At 38.4% G+C, this 17,740-nt stretch overlaps 1 protein-coding gene across 11 annotated transcripts in view; it reads left to right on the top strand.

Moving 5' to 3' along the window:
• The window catches only part of LDB2 (LIM domain binding 2), a 219,296-nt gene that overhangs the window by 113,312 nt on the left and 88,244 nt on the right, over positions 1 to 17,740 (top strand). The window lies entirely within an intron of this gene.

Below are 17,740 nucleotides of genomic sequence, written 5' to 3'. Positions count from 1 at the left end.
AGGCTCTCCTGCTGATCGAGACAAGAAATGTGCACTATGCAATGCGCTGACATTCAGCCAATAAATGTTGTCTGGAATTCACTTTTTCATGAACTTGACTTTAGCTGAGCACTGCTCTTGCAGAGGGTGAGATGCTCCCAGATATGCTTCCTATATGGTTTAAGCTCATGTGTAGCTTTCTGCTGGGTCTTGTGTAAGCAGTAGAGAGACTCTCTATTTCCTCATTTAATGCATCTGCAACATCTTCGTACATAAAATCTATCTGTAATTTAGCCCATACTGTCCAGATTACAATGCTGAAAAAGAACTTCCATTGTAAGCCAAGGTCAACAAGGATACTGTGCAATTTGTTCTATTTCTTCTTGTGATACTGTAGATAAATTCTTAAAGCTGCTTCACTTCTACTTCTCCACTAACTCCAGTGAGTTTACTCACTGGATCAAACTTTGCTTTTGCTTTTTATCATGATACCCTAACCACACACTCTAGCATCTCTCTGCCTGCCTCCAATCTTCATTTTGCAAGCTGCTTACAGCCAGCAATAATGATGTCCTTTCATTTTCTTCATAATCTTTAGCTGTCTTTGGGCTGGTTCATGTTCCCATAATTTAGGTAAATGCTACCCTGTTTAAATAAATAAACACACTAAGTAGATTGTCAAGTAATACCGTAGACAAGACATTCCTAACGTAATTATTGTTCTGTGCATTAGTGCTTTGGGAATGGATCTTTTCTATGTATGGCATTGTAAGACTCTTTTTGGAGAAATTAATACCAACTCTTAAATTCACTACTCTCTCTTTACTGCAGAAGGAATCAGTGATCTTTAAGAAAATGTACCATTTTGGATAAACATAAATAGCTTTACTAATTGTACCACAAGCAAGAACAACAATTTGAAAATATGTTAAATTTTGTATTTAATTTGTGTAGCAGTTCTTAAACATTCCCCAGCATGTCTGTCTCTTTAAAGTATGCACTTGCTTCAAAGCTATTTTTGCCTCTGACCACTATCTGATGAGAAATTCACATGTGCTAAATATACCCATGATAATAATCTTATTTTCAGTCCTCCACTAAAAATGCTGATGGCCTGAAAGGGATTTGAGTCCTCAGTGTAGCTTCCCTGGCATTATTTTTCCAGTGGATTTCAGGAGAAAGTAATGGTTAGAATGCTAAGCAATAAATATTGCTGTAATGTTGTTTACCAATCATTTTGTCAATATAACAGTAATATAGCAATAACAATATGTCAATATAACAATAACAGTATATATAACAACAGCAATGATGTTTGTCTCACAAAGGACTCTTAGCAAATAAGTGACTAGAGAAAGGGTTTGGGAGAAATTAATTGCTTGTGTATATAATACAGTGCCAGGTGTGAGTAGTATAATTCCACCTATGTGATAAATTTGGGACAGAAAGGAGCGATGCAAAATTGTTGAGTTCTTCAACCAAACCAATTCAGTGTGATTTTCAGGTCTCTGGGCTACTACTTGAAATACAGATGATGGCAAACCTCTCTGAGGTTGCATTGTTCTTGCCTTGAAGTCAGTGAGACTACTGTAAAGTCACCTCAGAAGTAGTGGGCACTAGAATCCAGGTTTCTTCTGGAACAGATCTAAATGTTACTTTCCACTGATTATTTTGGCATGTTTAGGGCAATTGAGGTGTGCCTGTACGATTATGTGCCGTGTTTTGGTAGGTAGACCATAGCTCAATTAGAACTCTTCTGTTGTTTCTGTCTGTAGAAGCTGTAGAAGTGGAAATTTTACCTCTTGCATCCAGCAGTTCCTGATTGAGCTCAGTTAGATGATAGGGCTTAGGTACAACTATGCTGTTAGTAAATGCTGAGCCTCTCTGCTGTAATGCCCTGCAGAAAGAAGAGGGCACCCTGGTACAAGGTGCATTATTGCCTTAGAAGTATTTATGTAGCCTACAGGTAGAAATCTCTATATTTTTATCTTTCTCTGCCTGAGCTGGTCTCACAGAAGGCAGCAGCATCCTTGGTGTCCACTAGACATTTCTATGAGCTGAAACAAGAAGGCTGTAATGAGATTCTGAAGGTTATTAATGCAAACTTTTCAGATTAGCATCAAAAGATTAAAACAGACAAACAAACAAAACCCCCCAAAACAACAACAAAAAATTACTAAACACAAGCCCCCAAGATTTAAGAATCTGGCATGATTGTTGGAAAAAGGTGGAGAGTAATAAATGTGGGTGTTATACCAACAGCAGCTTTATTCCTGCATTGTTTTTGTCATTAAGGCAATCTGGCAGAGTGGGATTATTTATGAGAGTGAGAGCAATAGGGAAGATATCAGCCAGTGTCTAGAGAATACAAGACACTGTTTTTGTGAGCTCCAAAAGGTTAGGAATTGATTTAATGAACTTACTTTTCCAGAAAACACGTTTGTTTTCAAATGTTTAATTAGCATGGCCAAAACTAACTGCTTGTATGTGATAGATCACTCCCCAAAATAGCACAAACTTTAAAGAACGTAATATTTTTTAATTTTGTAACTTGATTTCAAATGTTTTGGGTGTGTGCTTGTTCACTTTTGGTTTTCTTCTGCAAGTACTAAAGTCTATAAGGATTTTCTTCATATCGCATGAAGGCTGACTCTTATTCCGGGACCTGCTATTTAAGAAAGTCATCAACTATCATTAGACTTTCAGTAAAATTATCTGTTAATCATTTAGGGTAGATTGCATTCTTCAGGGCACTGTCAATGAGCCACAGGCCACCATTTGTGACTCCCATGAGACAAAGGCTGATACAGTCATGCAGGGCATGAATTTTACTAGAAACCTGAAATAGCAAAACTGTACTTGCTGCATACATATCAAAAGTGGAGAAAATTAAAAATCAAAACAATGATCAAGACCTAAACTCTGAATTTAATTTAATTTAATTTAATTTTAGATTTGAGCTCAGACCTAAGCACTTGTATCTTTAAGGCATAATAAAGATAATGCATATAGGAGTTTCTACCATGATTAATTTTGGGTTTGTGATCAGTACCTACGCTTAATCTCTTAAGGGTCTCCACTTCTGCACACTTATCCATGGTGGTAGTTCTTGAAGCTTTGGATGAAGTTAGGGTGGTATTTGCAAATTCCGGTCCATCAAAACAATTCCAACAGTAGTAGAAGTTACGTAATGAAGAGCTTTATCTGAATGTTTAGCCATGAAATGAAATAATAATTCCAATTATAGATTATAACCATTTTACTTAAGTACTTTTCATGTTTGGTGAACACTTCCTTCTACTATCAAACTGACAGAAAACTATAATGCAAATGTATTCTCATAATTTGAAAACACATTCCTTCAACAAATATTTGACTTGGGTTAAGAAGTGAGGAAGACTGTATCAGTCTCTTGATGTTTTATACAAGTGATGTTAGTTATCTAAGAGGAAAAAATAGGAATGTGGCAAAGAATTACACAGAATTCTGTGTTATAGAAGTACATTTTATTTAGCAAATCTTATTCTCTTTTGTATATGTTAGGTGAAAACAAATTACTTCTATTTTTGATTTCTTTATAATACACTCCACTACCTCACATGAAGGTTTCTTGGAATTTAGCAGTACCAGTAAATGTTTGAGCACATATTATTTTAAGAAATTAACCTGTAGCCTAAGATAATGCTAGTCATCTTGAAGTTGCTTTCATATTTATATGAAATTTGGTTATTTATAGAAATAAATTCTAATCATTTGTTTGACTCATGGACATACAAAAAATCACTTTGTGTCAATTCTTGGGAGCTAATTTAGCCTCCTAGTGTGGTGTGAACCTTTAAATATGATGGAATTGTAACACTTCGCTTCATTTACTAGCTCAGTTTACAAACTCTGAGGATTGTCATCCTTAGGTAGGGGAAAATGGACATAGGCTTACTGCCCTTTTAAACAAAAAATTAGTCAACTGAATCATAGAAATATTTAGGTTGCTAGGGTTGTCTGAAGGATGTCTGGTCCAAACTTTGTCTCAAAGCAGGGCTAATATCAAAGCTAGAAGGTATTCTGAAAGATGTAAGTCTAGTATCTGGTCACTGGCAAAATAACCTATTAATTATTAATTTTATTTTAAAAAATTAATTAATTTTCATTTATAAAGAAAAATAAGTGACAGTTCTTCCAGAAATGAAATAGTGGGTCTTTAAAGCACACGTTTTTGAATTGAATAACAGTCTGGACTATCTCAGTCTTGTCAGTGAAATCCCATCATTTTGTATGTTTAATATGCTAGACTAGTGGTGTGATTAATAGCTTGCTACACATGCTAAAAGATCAAGGAAAACAAACCATTCCTTTTCATTTTACAGATAAATAATCTGAAAGGCTGCAGATCTCTCCAGGCAGAGACAGGAATCGAGCTGATAGATCCAACTTTTATCCACTTGTTTGGAAAAAACCATGTTCTTTCTGCTTAACTGTCCTGCCCATACACACTAAAATACCTGCTTCTCCCATAGCTAGAAATAAAATCTCAGATTTTTGTTTCCTTCACTACTGTCTAGTAACAGTAATAGCAGGTAATTGGTCATTTTCCCATCTAGCTCTTAGTTGATATGGAAACTGTATAACTTGTTGGGTATTAGAAGGCCATGGTCAGAAATTGAGAGTGCATGGAAGAAGCAAGATGACCAAGTTTTTGTCAGAACAGGAGAACACGACAGGGCTGAAAAAGAAATCAAATTGAGCTTACTGATTTGACAGCATGAACAGATCTTCTGCAGTTAACACCAATGTTTTGCAGTAAAGTTTTATCTTAATCTTTCAGTTGTAATCATACAGTTGACTAAGAGTATTTTACATTTCAGTCATTTCTCAGACTTGGATTTGTGTGTGTTCCTCCTCAGTGGCAGTGTAGATGGGAAGCTGTGAAAGCAGTTATTCGTATCTTTTGGCCTCAGTGGTCACTTTGCATTGTTTTATGTTGGTTAAATTTTGCAGAGCAATCCAAAAAAAGCAACGGGGATACAGAGGCCATGATGGTGATCTAAGAACATGCAAATTATTGATCTCAGAGCCTGTAGGCCCTAGAGACCAGCTGTGTTAACTGTACACTGACAGCTTCTCCTCTTTCTCTTCTCCCTCTGATGGTGCCACATGTTTCTGTAGAGCTGAGCTTCAGTTCATTGCCATCAAATCTTCAAAAACACTGGAGGGACTCTTCCCGTTCCCGGAATATTGAAGGCAAATGGGAGCATACTGCTGACAATGGGTTTTGGCAGCTGAGGCCTTTCCAAAACACAACCCCCCTCTCTTTCCCCTCCAGAAGGAAGAACTTCAGGCTTCACTGAACCCCTAGAGGATTCACCATCTGAAAAAGGAGGAAAGCACAGATAACAGAAAAAGAACTAAAACAGGGGAGAAGGGAAGGAGATGTTCCGTAAGCAGTGTATAAGCCCTTCCAAAACGTCACTAAGTTATTTTCATAAAGCAACTTAGCTCTAGGTTCTGGCACTCTTCATCCAATGGTTTTGTGAGAGAGAGCAAGAAGGAGCCTGGTGAGACTGGTTATTTTTGGTTCTTTGGTCATTCCCTATCTAATGTTTGGAATATTCACCTGCCTCTTTCCAAATTTAAGAAACCTGGTGGTGCCTTTCATCTACCTCACCAGTGACCTGGAAAGGAGGAGTGTTTCACTCCCTCCATGAACCCAGTCTCAGCTGAGAACACCTCTTTCTCTATCTGTATCTCTTTGTTCAACTTCACGTCTACGTATCTTCAAGGATGTTTTTAAGGCCAGGAAGCTCAGCAAGGGGAGAATGATGTCTTCACTTGTACCCACAGTTTAAACAAATTATAGCACAGAATGATTTGCAGATATTTTCTAAAAGGCAGTATTTTGAGGCATGCACAGTCCTTTTTTTTTTTTAAAAAAAAAAAAACTACAAAAAAACAAAACCAAAAACAAGCAAAGAGCTGTAGTAATTACCTTCAGTCAGCATAACCCTCAGCATTCATTGCTGTCACAGAATAGAAAAATATTTCTTCTTTGTATTTCTGAATGCAATGTTTTCCACTTTTAACTGCAGTATAAAAGGACAATGATTTTCTTCTCCACCCCCAGAAGAGTGAGAGATGAATGTTTAATTAGAGCTAGAATTTGTAATGTTCACAGAACAATTTTTTCCCCATAAGTGTCTCCGCTGATATGGATACCGTTTGTAGCTCATCTCCATACGTCCTTACTATCTGCTAACAACAGAGCCCTGCTACAGTTGCTGCATAAGCAGTTTTTGCTTTTTTTAATAAGGAGAAGGAAAGTCTTGTGGTTCATCCCAGTGGTGCAGTTTAAGGGAAAAACAAGAAATGAGGCAAACAAGGGCAAAGACAGGATTCTTTTAACCCTCTGATTGCTTTTGCCATGTTCCTTAATTTACATTGATGACAGAAATTTAGGCAGTGTGCCAGGCAGTGTGCCTGATGCACCTCATTCCCCCTCGATGCCGAGAATCATCAACTGGATGCTGTCAAATAACTTCTACCTGGCCATTTTTTCTTGCATTATTTGTCATAGCTCATTATCTGTTTCAACTGTTGGCTCCCTCAGATTGCTATGGTATGTCAAGAAATGAGGAGCGGAAATAGCAAACTGTCCAAATGGGATCTGCTCAGCAGGACCCTGGTGAGAGAAAACCTTCTGAAGCAAAAAAGAAGAGTTGTGGGGGAAGCAGAGGAGAATGAAGACCAGGACACCAACCACCTCCTATTTTAAACCTTCTGTAGAAATCAGAAATTGTTTTCCTTAACTTTTGCCCATATAAAGCAATTATAATGGAAATAATCCCATTGTTTGTAAAGGAGCTCTTTGCTGCAGCTTGTGCATGAAGTGTTTTTCCATAGTCTCCTGAATCTGTCAGAAATGGGTGGGACTCTCAAGGCTGTGTTTTTAAGGCGGGTTTGCCTGGCAGAGGCTGCGCTGACCTGCACACTTTGCATCCTAATAGGCAATTTAATTGCTCTACTCTGATTCCAATGAAACGACTTACAGAAATGCAGTGCAATGTTGCCAGACATAAAATCCAAAGCCCACAGAAGGGTGGCATATAGGAAAAGGTGTGATGTTCATGTTAATAACTAATTCCAGTAAAAATAAAATATTGGGGAGGGAGACTTATGTGATTGCAAACATACTGCTGGAGTGGAGCTGCTGCAGTATCTCTCTCATTTATGAAGCAGTGAAATGTAGGAATTATAATAGCCCGAGTTTATATAGCACCTTTCATCACAAAGGATCCAGAAGTGATTTACAAACTTAAACTGTTATATAGATGACACTTATAAAACAGAACACAATTGCTGTTTTCAGAGTAATGGTCTGAAACACTACAGATTGCATTAGTGCTACTGAAATTATTTCAGCCATTATTGGAGAATAGGTAGGATTTTTTATTTTTGTAGAATAAAAACTGAATCACAGTGGCCAGCTTGTGAGCAAGCTGTGACAGCAGTTTAAAGATGCCCAGAAAAGCAGCACAATGCAGGAACCAGCATGTCTGAGGAAACAAGGCCTCTCTTGACACAGAAAGTTTAGTAGTAGTTCAGTGAAAGCAGTAACATCACCGTCCCATGGAGAAATTTGTGTATAAGGGCTCCTGATAGCTATGGAGTGGCATGGACCTTTCAAGAAGCCTTGACTTTTACATTTCCTGCAAAAGTATGTCCAGCAGCTCGATGGCCCAAAGCATCGCAGGGGTAAAACAGGCCTGCAGTCCCAGCTCATGGGGAGGAGCAGCCTCTGCTGAATTTGTAGTCTCCCTTTTGCCCCCCTTTAGGTTCCCTTCCAGGTTTCCAGCCCAGGTGCTGGTGCTGCCTGTGATATTTAAATGTGATTTCTGGGAAAATACACCAATGGTATGCTATATGGAAAGTTAATACAGGTGGATCTGACACCTGTAGGAGCTATCATCTTTTCTGTCACTCATAACACCTCACATAGTGGTTGCAGAAGTGTTCGATGCTGGCCCAGCTAGAAGGCAGCAGGTAGGAACAACTGCTGTACAAACTGCAGCTCTTTTGTTTGACTCCCATGATGCAAAGCCTTATCCCAAGTGTCCATTAATGCCTGTTACAGGTGAAGTTCCAGCACAACTCTCTCCAGCACAAATGTATGTGGTGACTCATCTGCCCATAAACTGAGCTGAAACGCTCTTTAACATTTTCTCTGCAGAAGGAAGTTGGTGTCATAGGTAAAGCTGAAAATCAGACATATTCTTTTGGTACAGACTGAAAGCAGATGTAGGTGAAAACAGGTTCAAATGACTACTAATCCTTGACTACTAATTCTATACTAATCATGAGGAGGTGGTGCTGACACCTCGTGCAAACCTTGCTTCTGCACTGTGCCGGTGTTCCTGAGCAATTATCACTACACAGTATTAAATGGAGGTTGCTTTCATCAGTGCTTTCAACAAGACTTGCATTTCACAGTCTGTAAGAACTGTATAAAATACCTGCTGTATATTGTTAGCATGAAGTGTTTGGAAATATTTAAGAGATGGGCAGAGCAACTGTGTGCTTTTTGTTTCAGCAACAGATTTAGTCCAGCAAGCCCTTGGGGGTCTGTGTCCTTTTTTATTTTTGTTTTCTTGTTACCCTGATTCATTGCAGACCCATCTACTCCATGCAGTTTATTAAAAAAAAAAAAAAAAAAAAAAAAAAAAAGTTCCAAATGTAAAGTAGTCTAATCACTTAGGATTAAAGGAATTTGTCTTGCTGGCTATATGAAGTACTAACAAAGTAGGTATTAAAAAAAAAAATGTCAAAAATTTCAACTGAAAGGTGTGAGATCAGCTTGACGCTGAACAGAGTGTTGGCAAATCTCTGTGTGGTTTTGTAGCTATGTAACTCCCATGCAATTTACTCTGGAAAATGCAAGCCTTAAAACTTTGCATAGCAATCTGAAAATATTTGTGTCTGTCCTATGCTTATTCTGGTACAATGTGAAGGGTAATTCTAAATGCAACTACAGGAATACAAACTGATCTACATAATGGGATTTGTAGATTAAAGCCTAATGCGGACAAGTAGTTTATGAAAGCTTCCTCCAAAGTGCAGCTGCTCTCCCAAAAAATGCACCATAGAGGGACTTGTAACAGTCCTTTACCAAGCAGTTCTGTATTTGTGGCTAAGTAGACTAAATATCAAAAAGAGCATTGGTCCTGAAGTTGGATCATGATTCTGTTAAAACTGGAGTAAAGAACCACTGAAGGAGATGAGTGCTGTTGGGCTGTTCTTTGGTGGGAAATGGGGAATTTGCTCTGGAATATAAAAAGTTAAAATAATCAACTATATGTAATCCTTCTTTACAAATGCCTGTAAAAAACTCAAAGCTATTCTTAATTCTTCCCCAGGAAATCAAATACTCTGCCCTGAACAGGTTGCTTTTTGAGCTAGCTAGAATACCAGGAGACCATGCTTCTATTAAATTTTACTTTAGTTTATGCATTCTATTATTATTCATGTTTTAATAGGTTTATTTCTTATATATGAGATACAAGTTGATGAGATGAAATAGGACACTATTATACTTTCATGTACTCACATTTTATCAATTTTGGATCAATATATCAGTTCAACAGAGAAATGCCTGAGTTTAAGTCTGTGTATGATTGCTTTGCTAAAATGTGATTTTACCGTTCTTGTTCAGTTTTTGTTCACTGCTTCCGTAACACTGTTGTTGATGTCTGTGGACGTCAGAAAAAAAAAAATCACTAGGACAAAAAGGATTTAGAAAGAATTCACTAGGACAAAAAGGAAATTTGAAGGTATGATCGAACCTATGAAAGAGTTGGACTTCCTTTCACCAGAAATGCCATCACAGATAGCAGCTCTTACACAAAGGATGGTAGTAGTGTACAGGTCTATCCAGCTGAAAATTACAAGGGAAGGTTACAAAAGCATAATGTGACAACCCAAATCAAATTTTGGCAAACTGGCGAAAACTACCACCTTACCCTCAATTTTTTTTGCAAGATTTGCAATCTAAGGTCAGGACCTTAGATTTATTTCTTGTAAGAAGGCTCATGTGTCCAAGAGCGAAACATGTGAATTAGAAGAAAACAGGGAAAACAAGTCAAACAGGAAAAAAAAAACCCACAACCCAAAATAAAAAGCAAAGCAAAACAAAACAACTAGAAGAAGCACTTTTATTTATATGAGGAGAGGACAAAGGTGTGTGCCTAGAAAACTAAACCAAATTCTGTGTGTAGATCTGAGAAACGTTCCGCAGGTTTATGAAAATTCGGTGTTGATCAAAGACAGGGAATCAAGCTTCTTTGAATGAATGCTAAAATGTGTGTTTTATTAGGTTTTCTGGTACTTTTCAGCTGTATGAATGCCACCCCTCTCATCTAAGCTTGGCGACACTCACAGGAGGGAAGGGCCCATGTAGGACTGTGTGCCGCTGCTGCTGAGGGGGCCCTGGTTAGCTCCTGCTGCTGTAGCACTTCATGGTAACCTTTCTTTTCAGCCGGCATTTCAGCAGAGAGTGCTGATTTAGAGAAAAAAAAATTGTTGATGTTTGTTTCACTGATGGTCAGTTTTTGTGGGAAGGCAGGGCCCCTTGGAGACTGCTCACTGGGCTGTGGCAGACCTGGCAGAAAGCTGAGCTTTTGCCAGTGGTGGTTCTGGGGGAAAAGAATCTGTTCACTGACACAGAAAGTCTTTTCTTCTGTGAAGTCCCCCGGCTCATTCAGTCTTGTTTGCTGAACTGACTGTAGTAGGCTCCTCTGCAGAGGTTCGAGCACCACCGGGGAGCGTGCTGCATGGCTCTGCATTGCATGGCTCTGCATTGCCTGGCTCTGCATTGCCTGGCTGCAGCTCCCGGCGCAGTGTGCCCACGGCGGCATGGCTGGCGGGACACAGCCTCCCACCATGTGTCTTTGCTGGAGCTCAGCACTACCCCAGCTGCCGGCACTGCTGGCACTGCTGCCTGCCGCAACACCCAGCCCTGGCAGTGCCACACAGCCCGACCCTGACACTTTCCAGCCATGCCGCGCTCCTACGTCTCCACAAAAGCCGATCCACTTATGTGGGTGCCCCCAGTCCCCTCACTTGGACAATGCAGGAATTAGAGTACGAGCGTGTTTCTTCTTCCTTTCTTTCTGCCTGGTTGTACAACCCGCTGCTGGGGACAGGCAGCGGCTGCCAAATTGCATCCTACATCTGTTCATTTCCAAACGTGCCTTTGTTAGGTGCAAACGAAGGCCTCATTATTGGCTCTAAGTATGTAGTCACTTAGGAAAATAAGCCTACAAGTAAACATCTGAGTGAACAAATTGGTGATTTGCATCTACTTGTTCCCTGAATGCATTCACAAGTGGTAAGAAAAAGAGCCAGTGTCTCCAAATACATCCACGTGGCATTTCCTCACAATATACTTTTTCAAATGGACTGTCTGGCTTTTGCAGCCCAGCGATATGCAGCAAAGTCTGGAGAGAAGAGAGATAAATGTATTGGATATAGTAATATAGAGGAGCATAGGAAAAGTACAAAGATTACTTTCCTTCTAGAATACTTCTGATTTACTCCTAAACACAAAGTTGACCATCTGGAGAACTTGTATGTCTAAAGAAAAGCAGCTCACTAATTCAGGTCTGCAAGGGGAATTTCTGTTTCTTACGACAGTAGATCTCTGGGCTCTCCATTCCTACAGACTTTCCATTTTTCAGTTCAGTAGACTGAAGTTTAGATTAAGGAACAGTATAGAATTAGAAGTGAATAAATTGTCAGAGAAACTCTTAAGTCATATTGACTTATGTGATGAGATCATGCCAAGAAAGTTAATACAGGCAGCTCTAGGGGAATGCTGATCTACTGATTTATTCACCTCTGTTTGTTCTAAGCAAAAACATATGTCTAAGGAGGCTTTCAAAACAGAACCAAATGGTAAAAAAAAAAAACAAGTTTACTTTAAACCTGTGTTGTCTTCACTCTCTCCACCATATATGTTTCATATAGAGATAAAACAGTATGAAGACATGAACACACAACATAAATACCTTTAAAAGTATCTTCAATTCTGCATTGACACTTATTAAAAAATAACCTTGGATTCCAGGTTGTGTGGTCCCACATCAGTGGGACAGAATGTGGCCATGTGTTTCTGTTCACCTTGGTGACTGCTGATCTCCCTTGTCCACTTTGGTTATGCTAGAGTCCACTGCCTGTGATTTTATTATAAATTATTTTTTGCAATTTATGCTTGCCTGTAAGGTTGTACAAAGATAACTTGATAGCTTTTTTTTTTTTTTGTTAGTCCTCTCCTTTATGGAATCCAGTCTCACTCTGACATGCAGATATGCTGAGTCTGTTAGTGTTATAAAGAAATGGGATCTAATCTTGATTCTTCAGAAAAGTCTCAGAAATGGAATAAACCAAAAATTCCAAACATGCATGACACACTTAAAATATTTATCTTCTATATCTGGACTATAACCTTTCCTAGATATACAGTGTCTACAACAAATCTGTGCCCTGGACTAATTCAGTGTGGACTTTAACATAGTCTTCCATCAATATGAACTATAAAGCATATACATCAAGGCACTGATGAAACTTTTAAATATTGTGGTTTTAATATATTTAATAGGGACTTACAAGTTTAGTTGTGATTGACTATCAAGTAAATATGCAAATCTCATATGCACATCTCACATGCAAACATACAACTCTGAGGATTGTCTGTGTACATTAAACTAATTCGTGTAACTGTGCGTTTGCATGCATCTGCCTGTTTCTGCGATATACTACCACATGACCAACGAAAACCCCCACCCATAAGAGAATTCACATTTCTGTTCATTCAGCTGCCTATGGCCATAGTTTTGAGTCCTTTGTAAGAATTCTTTGCCTGTGTCTGGCTTTATTTATGCCTTTGCTTACATAAGAATTTAAAGCCTATCTTCTGCTTCCATATGTAAGCATTAGAAACACATTTAGCTGTATGCACCAGGAAGCAGGCATGCTGTTCTCTCCAAACATATTTTTTGTTCTTAGATGTTGAGATCATTAGATGTTAGATCATCAGAGTGTTGAGAGACATTGTGTCTTTGCCCCAAAATTCATTGCCACAACTCTTTGCCACAGCAGAACCATAAAGGGATCCCTGACAAAGCAGGATCTGGCTTCTGGGAGATTGCAAGAACCTTTTCATCGAGTGGGTATGGACTGACCACCATTGTGTGAAAGGGCAAGTCCAGCTGTTTGAAAGGGGGAGAAGAGATGAGCATGGTCTGAGTGAGAACTGCAGCCAACAGTGAAAAAGGCGTTTAGACTAAATGTTATGGGAGAATGGCCCATGGGCCCTACAGTGCTCTCCACTGAGAAGTGGTTAAATAAAACAGTTACATTGGATTAAAAAATAAGTAAATAAGGGGTTGGGAAAAGTCATAGAAGTGTACCTCAGGGAATGATTTTACATGGTTTCAGGAAATGACTGAATAATACATTAATTCTTATCTCAGTGATTCATCTTGATATGAGCCAAAAGCTCTTCAGAGGCACATGGCTCATCATTTTTGAGTGTATGTAGGTGACAGAAATGAAATCTCATATTCATTCTTTCTCTCCAACTAAGGCACTCACTGTTAAACCTGATACACTCTTAAGAAAAGGCTTTGCCTATTAGGCACATAGATCCTAGTGAACGTAAAGATTCCCCAGCTGTTGCATGATGGAGAATTTGGATGTAACCGGAATCAGTTACCTTTGAATTCCTAAAGCAAAGATGCTGGTTCATTAGCACAGGAAATACTGCTCAGTACAGGGGATTCTGATGAACCAGGAGTTAACTAATTATCTAAAAAGCATTTGTTGCATATGCAACTAGTGATCATGAACTTGTTAGATGTGTGAATAGAAATTCTGGTACCAGCCAATAACATCTACATTTAATAATTTTAAAACCCTGCCTCCTTAACAAAGCTGAAATCTCTCCTGGCATAAATGATGGCAATATTATATTTTAAATGAGAATTGTAAATCTTTGGTATTGTTGAAAGAGATTGTACTGGTTGATCCAAAAGCTACAACTGTAAAAATGTGAAAAATTTCTGAAAAGTCCCTCATAAAAGACATGTAAAACCATCTTTAAAAAGTAAATATAAGTAAATATTGAAATAATGGGAAAATGTGAAAGTAGAAGCAGTGAATTTAAATTAGAGGTGAAAAATGAATGCAGTGGATAAGAGAAGCTAAAGAAATCAATGCGATATAAGTAGAAATAGAATTAAAATAGTAAGAAAGATTTTAAAGGATATAGGAATAAAAATCACCTTCATCCAAGACTAGGTCCATTGCAATATGTAGAATGTAAACTCAAATAATAGAGAAAAGTCAGAAATGTTCAATTAATACTTCTGTTCAATGTTTGAAAAGTAGGAGATGATATGGTGGATGAAATGTGAAGTTTACCATCTGCAGTGAAAGAAAATGTGAAACAGTATCTGCTATAATTAAATGCTATAGAAACAAAAGGCCCAGAGAACATACAATTAGAAGTCTTAAAGGAATTATCCAAGGAGCATAAAGAGCTGAATCACTTGATGATTGAGACATAACTTTAGGACTGGATATAGATAATTACCCATGGAAGACAGACTTGATGGAAGCTTAGATGTCGCAAACAAAAGCACAATACAGGTCCAGTGGGTAAAAGTTGAATTTTAGACAAATTCAGCCTTGAAGGAGACAGATTTTCCTTGTATTAAGGTAATTTAGCATGGGAACAGCTCACCAAGGAAGGTGGCAGACTCATCAGTTGGAGACTAAAATGAAATGAGATAACCCTTAAAAGAGATGCATCTCAGGAAAATTCTGTCCTGTGTGTAGACAAGGTCAGACTAGATGATCAGAGGAGTCCCTTTTGGCCAGAGAGTGTATAAATTATAAATTAAACTCAAACTAATTTAGAAAATCATGTTTAAACCCAAACTAGAAACTAATTTACTGTCTCCTGCATTAGACTCTTCCCTCTTATGATGTCTCCAGCATAACTGCCATTGATTTTTAGTAATTAATGGCACATGTTTCTAATGTGGTCTGTTTTGTGGCCGGTTAGTACTTAGGTTCCTTTTGTGTTGCTGCTGTATATGCACATGTAATGAATTATATGTAAAAAAGGACTGTAAAAGAGCTTGAACTCAAAAGATAATATGAGAGACAACAGGTGGGCACAGCAGCCACATTGAAGGGGGCTGAGGGATGGTACAATACCAGGTAGAACTGAAGTGTTTCTATTGAATATAACAGGGATGCCATCTGTCCAGACATGCCTGAATGTACTGTGGGGGCTTTTCAGTGAGACTGGCTGCTCTAGTGAAAGGCTCAGAAGTAGCATTAAAAATGACAAGGAGAAAATTTTATTTATTTGTCAAAGAATCAGACTCAACGGAGGAAGGTACCACAACCTTGTGAATACAGGGAGCACATGACAGAATCCAGGCCTACATAAATCTAAATATTTTGAATGTCCTTATTTTAGAGGATCTTGAATGTGAGGATGTTGGCATCCTTAGAGAAGCTAAAGTGAGTCATTAAAGTTATTCCTTGAAAACCTTTCCTAGAAATAATATACTTCTGTAACAGATGCTTACAAAAATATCTGAGCAGTAATGGATGTTTTATGATCACCTCCAAGAAAAGGTGGGTACCTCTCCTACCGTTTAAAATGAGTTTAGAATGGGTATGCAGTGAGATTGATTGCTTGTACCAAGTGAGTTTTTAGATTGAGAAGAGTCATATTGCTTCCTTCCCAATGACTTGGAAGGGCAGAGTGTATGTAAACCCTATGACAGATAACCTGCTTTCAAATTCTCAGGGGCATCCTGTGCTCTACAAGAGTCTGTTTAATTATTTTTAAAGGATAAAGACACTAAAAGACAAAGTGAGCCAGATAAGCATCCCTCAAAACAACTTGTAATACTTGGAGTATAATGGGTTTCATATATCTATATAAAAAGTCATATACAATGTATATTATATAGTGTATTTCTTCACTTATTTGTTTATTTCTGTAGCTAGCTCAACTGTCTATGCTAGATAACCTACAATGATTCCAATATTTCTGGGAAAGCATCTTTGATGGACTGTGGAAAATCATCTTAGAATACGTGCAGTTGTATGCATATTGATACCTTTGTATCTGTATGTGGGACGTGTATAAAAAGGTGATAGAGAGCTTCAAACCTTTATGTATCATCTCTATCTCAGATGGCATTTAACGTGCACTGTATATGGTACTCTTATCTGTAGCTCTTCCTAGAGCTTATTAAGAAGCAGAGGCAGTGGTTTGCTAATATGCTCACATATACAAATACTGTGCAGAAGTGCAAACTGAAATGTGGATCATTTGAAAAGTGGAATTTGTCTAGTGATTTCAGTGGGCAACAGATCAGGCCCGTACCATTCGTCATCATTCCTGTTTAAAGTCCCAGCAGTTGCTTCTGAAGAGTTTTACAAACAGCAGCAGTTTGTAAAATCTGTATTTCCCAGCAACTAGTTATAGTCATTCGCTAGAAGTATTGCGTCTGTCTGAGGGAGAGCAAAGGTCCTCGTGGTGCATTAAGGCAAGACAAGCACCAACGGGGATTTTCCCTGCACCGAAACCTCAAGTATGGAGGACCAACAGTGTAGTAATTTCAAAGGCTGTATAAGTCAGTTTGTATTAAGATCCTGACTCATGGTCCTTGGCACAGGAAGAAGGATCAAAAAAAAAAAGATTCTTAATACATTTCTCAGGGCCCACTGGTTTTCTCATTATTATCTGTATACCTGCCTGCCTCTCTGGGTGTCTAGTTATCACTTGTAGTGTGGCCTTCCTAGAATACTGTGTGTATTTATCATTTGAGCTGCTTTTCCAGTCTGCTTTTCTTCTGTAGAATTGTAATGAATGTATAGTGCAAATTGAGGTGTTTCTAATATCCCCATAATTTGGAGTTCAGGTGGATTAAGAGAAATTGGTGATGCTATTCCTTGACCAGTCAGTTACTTATCTGAAGTCAGTTTATTTTTCCTAAAAATGGAACACTTGCAATCCCAATACAAATGTTATATAGTTTTAATATATCATTACTTATGAAAGCAGAACTATTGATTGCAAAACATGAGTGACTGCATATAGATTCTTTTGTTTCTTACTGTGTTTGGCCTCACCATCTCAATTCTTAGACAGCAACTCTTTTTCTTCTTCTGTACAAGGCACATTTCATATTGTATTACTGAAATGTACAGCTGTGTTTAGTAGTTCCATCCTCACACGTTTAAGAATAGCCGTGCCTGATTTTTTTGAGATTGTGCCAGTATTCCAAATGGCTTCTCTTTTGTTTTTGAGAAGTTAAAGCTTAATTTTGGCATTTATCAGTTCTGAAGTTATGTTTGGTTTCAACAGCTTTTTTTCTAAGATTCATCATCTGAAATAACCCGCAGTAATTACAAGAATTTGTCAGGATATTGCCGATCACCTCGTGCATGTGTTTTTTTGAGAGAGGCGTGGGGCAGGACATGAGGAAGCGTGCGCGTGTGTGCGGGCCCTGCCCGGGGAGCGCTCGCTGGCTGCTGCTCGCGCTGTGTGGTGTCAGCAGCAATCCACCTCGACGGCTTCCTGATCTTCAATCAGTCTTTATGGCCCCTAGTTGCTTGTTGTTCAAGCTGTGTGTCACAGCCAGTCACAACAGTTACTTCAAGCAAATTTTCACACTCTTTGGCTCAA

The sequence above is a fragment of the Athene cunicularia genome (genome assembly GCF_003259725.1).
Source record: "Athene cunicularia isolate RWA chromosome 4 unlocalized genomic scaffold, athCun1 chr4_part1, whole genome shotgun sequence".
In the NCBI taxonomy this organism is placed as follows: Eukaryota; Metazoa; Chordata; class Aves; order Strigiformes; family Strigidae; genus Athene; species Athene cunicularia.
Note: the sequence above shows the minus strand (reverse complement) of the source record. Positions and strands in the feature narration are given on the sequence as shown.